The sequence below is a fragment of the Theobroma umbraticum genome, unplaced genomic scaffold (assembly GCF_002168275.2).
Source record: "Theobroma umbraticum cultivar Fairchild unplaced genomic scaffold, ASM216827v3 scaffold_146.0, whole genome shotgun sequence".
NCBI classification, from domain to species: domain Eukaryota; kingdom Viridiplantae; phylum Streptophyta; class Magnoliopsida; order Malvales; family Malvaceae; genus Theobroma; species Theobroma umbraticum.
Window position 1 is genome coordinate 4,509,173 of NW_018397265.1, and position 5,356 is coordinate 4,514,528.

Genomic DNA, 5,356 nt, shown 5'->3' on the forward strand with positions numbered 1-5,356 from the left:
AGACCCAAAGCCCGGTTTCCATCATCTAATGGTGAGATAGTGCCTAGTAATAATCTAGGGTCCATCCGAAAAAACATAGTTGTAGTATGTGTTTTTGCTAAACTTGAAACAATAATAACCATTGTCCAAGTCAACAGCTTGAAACTCTCTTTCTAATGACCACAATTATTTCACTTTATTGCATAGATATGTATAGCTTATATCTCTCCCCAACAGCTTTACGATTAGAGTTTTCCTCCAAGGTTTTTTTATCCTTCTTTTTTCTTCTTTAGTAAGACTGACATAAAGCCCATCTATTTTTTAGGCCAATCTTATCATCATCCAACTCAAGATTCTTTACGAATTGGTCTTCTTTTTCTGAATCATTGCTGTCAACATCAGTTCCTAGACCATCATGCATTAGGACATTGTGATACGAAGACTTTGGAATGTCATCTGGCATTGGATAGTTCTGATCATCCACATCAATGGAACTGTAACTTTTTCCATTATTATTCAGTCTAGTTCATCCCCTTTTGGATCCCATTCTAATCAATTCCTATCACAGACTTCCAACAGCATTCGTTGGAGGGACCCTTGATAAGTTTGCCTCCATGCTAGGTAAAACTAAGGTTTTCAAGTTTTAGTGTAAGATAGCAAGTTCGATTCTAATTTATTGTTTAGGATGTCATTATTTGATTTGGCATCAAGCTCAATAAGATATTTTAGATTTTCAAATGATTTAGCTCTTTATTTAATTTAATTTAAAATTCCTTGAGAGTTTATATTCCTATTTCTTATTATCTCTTTTATATTTTTTAAGATATTTAATTAAAAATTATTTATTAAATATTTCGATTACATGATAAATGTAATAGAATTACAATTATTTGTAGTTAAGAGCTAATTACAAGAAAATTATCTAAAAGTTTTCATTAATTAAACATAATAAAAATTTTATTCCTTAATTGCAAATTTTACTATGACAATTAATTAATTACAAAGGGTTTAGGGTAGCAATTTAAACAAAACAAATTATCTTAACTTAGTTGGTAGAGTATTTCAATCTCACAAGCTGCATATCCCAACTATTACACTATTATTTTTGTTTTCTTTTTCATTTTTTGCCTTCCATAATATAGTATGGTATGGTATGGTATTGAAAGTACCTTAGTATGAAATTAATTTATCCTTATTTTATCTCTGCTGTTTGTTTTATTTCTCAATTTCACCTTTAAATGAATATTGTTTAGTCATAACTATCTCTTTAACCTAAAAGCTCTAACTTATTTGCCCTTCAAGGGATTGACATTTTACCTTTAGTCTAAAAATACGTCTTGAATAGACACATATCAATTCTTAAAAATATGCATAAAAATGTCAAAAAATATAAAATATATTAAAATAATTTATTTATATACTTTTAACTTAATGTCGTAAATGCTCATTTTTCTTCTTATTGTATCTCAATCTCATGTCACCACCACTATTTTTATTCTAAATAAATATAGTTAAAAATCTATACTAAAAAAGGTATTTATATTACGTATATACTAGTCTTCATCATGTAAATACACGACATGTTCAAAGGTTTAAATAAATGGGTACTAAACGGGTCATAGATTATACCGGTATATGATAACATGATTAATTAATTATATCTTAGGCAAGTCTTGCATGAGTTAAATGGATTTGACGTGGTTAAAATACGATTTATTCTTATCTTAATCGTGTCAACACAATTATATTAAATCTAAACCCGCTTAAGACGTATCATGTTGTTGTATTGTGTACAAAATAATCAAGTACCCTAACCTAAGTATTGGATCCACTAAAAATTAGGATAAACCTCACCTTAATAGGCTCCTATTACTAAAAAGAATGCTATGACATCAAAATCTTATTTCAAATAATAATAAAAAATAAAGCTAAATATTTATTTTGGAATTTAATATTTATCCAAAATGTTCATCATGGGATTCAACTTATTTGTTCGTTCAAATGATAAAACAATCTTTTCAATTTTATTCATTTAAAGGAAATTGAAGATAGAAATTAGACATAATATCTAAAAAAAATTTTAAATTATTTAAGAAAATTAAAATAAGTTATTATTCTTTTATTACATTCAATTGAATCTGTATACTTTTTTTTGAGGTCAAATAAACTCTTATCACTAATAGTTAACTAACTGTTATTAATAAAAATATCACTTATCACTTTATACCATGTGATGCTTATATGACATGATAACATATCGTAAAGGATGGTAATGTGGTATAATAATATAATCATATGACATTTTTATCTTTTATGTTAACGTCATTTCAATGCCACGTGGATATAAAATAACTAATGATGTTTTAATTAATAGTTAATTATTAGTTATAAGAGTTTGTTTAACTCAACCATAAACGTAAAGACTTGATTAAACGTAATAGATGAATAAAAACTTATTTAAATTTTTTTAAATAATTTAAAAAATTTTAAAATATTATACTTAAAACAATTAATAAATTATTATTAATAGAATTAAGAGATTCACGTTTATATTTGTTAAGAATTATTTTTATGTGATTATTGCTGGTCTCATTAACTACATTTGTGATACTTTTTGTTATCGTTTAAAAGATTATATCCTAAATTGAGTAAAATAATATATTGAACTCTAAAATAAAAAAATTAACAAATGTTAAATTGTAAGATAAACATTTTGTCCAAAAGTATCTATTAAGGCGTTAATTAGACCCAGCGTTCCCCACCAAGTTTTTGAAGAAATTCTGTCATCTAATGCATATATGAAGTTTCCTACTCTTATCTTTATGGCTTTCTTTTTCTTTTTCCCCTTTTTGTTTTCCCTATCAATTGTCATGAAATTTCCAATTTGTTTTTTCTCCGCTTTCAATCATATTCGAATACTTAACTTATTAATTAATACTTTATACCTCTACTTAAAAGCATTAAATCCAAATCCCTTTCTTTCAATTAAAAAAAAAAAAAATCTCATGTGTACTCTACCAACATTACCAACATGCCAATTCTTTTCCCCCTTTTGTTTTCCTTGTCAATTGCCATGAAATTTCCAATTTGTTTTTTCTCTGCTTTCAAGTCTAACATGTACTCACCTTTGAGTATTTAACTTATTAATTAATACTTTATTCCTTTACTTAAAAGCATTAAATCCAAATCTTTCAATTAAAAAAAAAAATCTTATGTGTACTCTACCAACATGCCAAAATAAAAAAAAAATTTCTCATGTGTACTTTACCAACATGCTAAAAGGGACATAAATGAAGTGTTAGGTAAGTAATATATATATTTTTAATAATTGAAAGAAAAGTGATTCAAATTTTAATTTTTAGATAGAGGATAGTGTGTGAGACAAATGTTGGAGTGCGTTAGGTAAGTGATACTTGAGGCGGACACTTCAACAAACTTTTCCATGCACTTTTCAGTGGGTCTCAAATATTAATAAATATTTTTTTCATTTTTTATGTGAAAAAATATTCTCAAATAAGTAGGTTGCTTCAACTCTCCATTTACAACATAAAATGTTCAGTTTTTTCACTTGTTTTTCTTTCAAAATTTAAAAAAATAAAAATGTATTTAGATATTAATAATAAATATTATTTTCTTTAAATATTAAAATAGTTATAATAATTTAAAAAGTATTAAACTATTTAAAAATTTAATTTTTTTATTTTTTATTACATTTAATCAATTTTTTATATTTTTATTTTAAATTAAATAATTTATTATAATTAATATTAGTTGAAACCTCATATATGAAAATATCAAGTTGTTATGTCATTATCAATATCAACATTTTATATCATTTTTTATTATCACATATTAATATGACATAAATATATGTAATATCCAAAAATACTAATTTTGCAAAAGGATAAAAAAGGAATTAGAACAATTAAAGCTTTAAGTAATATTACAACAATTAAAACTCCATTTAGTCAGCTAGATTTAATAATTATTATTGGTAAGAAAATGGTAATTTTTGTTCTTTTTCGTTTTAAACTCAAAGAGAAAAGAGAGAGAAGGGAGATTGTCGCCAGCTGGTAGGCACCGGAGACTAGGGGATCAGCTTGATGTAAGGTCAAATCGGGCATGACCATGGCAACTTGCGCCTCGTCGGCGGGGAGACATTGGCTAAAATAAGCTCAATCTGGTTGGCTAAGGGCAAATTTGACTTGTTGAGGTCGAAATTGGTCGTGATGAAGCAGCTTAGAGCCAACGTAACCGTGGGGGACTCTCCTCTGCCTTTTCCTTCCTACATTCTGGTCTCCCCTCTTCCCTCCCTTCACCCAAAAGTTAGAAACGTAAAAGGCGCTCATTCAATTGCCTCCTTTCCAATTAACAAAAATGTTTGTCTTTCTTAATAATTAACATTTTTCATGACACTTATTTCGAAATATTTTCTGTGCGTAGCACTTTATTTTAATTCCTGTAGACATATGCTTTTTGTTAGTGGGGCTTATGATGAGATTCCTTGCTGTTTGCTCTCCCAGTGAAAGGTTTTGTTTTTATTACATGTGGGCCACCCTAAAGTCACTGCTGATGTGGATGATGGATGAGTCTGAATCCTCTTCCTTGTCCTTTAGTGTTCAAGACTATTTACAAAGTAAAGTCTTGAATGCACTAAGTCCATATGAGAGAGTGTACTTCTGAAATTGTCTTGATTCGAACAAAATCTGAGGATATTTTACCATATTTAAAAAAACTTTAAAACTTATTTTTAAAGACATATTTCTTTAAAAAAGATTTTAAATCATTTTTAAAAAAATTAAATAAGTTTTTATCATTTATTACAATCAAATCAAATTTTTAGATTTTTATTTTAAATCATATAAATTTTTATAATTAAAAATTAATTAACAATTAAAATATTACTTATTATTTTTTATTTAAATAATATTAAAATAGATATTATATGATTATATTACCATGTTACATAAATATCTATAATAAAATGACAACATGTTATTTAATACAATGAATATATTATATTAATATTATGTGATATGAAATGATAAGTAATATTTTGATTATAAATAATTAATTATAAAAATATAAAAATTTAATTAAATATAATAAAAAATAAAAAATTATTTAAATATATCAAAATTGGAAAGATTGGTTGGAAACAATCAGTGCAATCAACTTTTTTAACAAAATAAGATTATGCCATGTGCAAAAAAATATAAAAAAAATGGAAGAAAAATCTTTACAGATTTGAACATGCAACACTCAAAATTAAAAAAGAAAAAAAAATAATAATGTGGAGAGTGTGATTGAATAGTTACTGGGGCCCATCAATCTCTATTTTCTTTGCACGGCTAACTCTTATTTTGAACCATTTCGA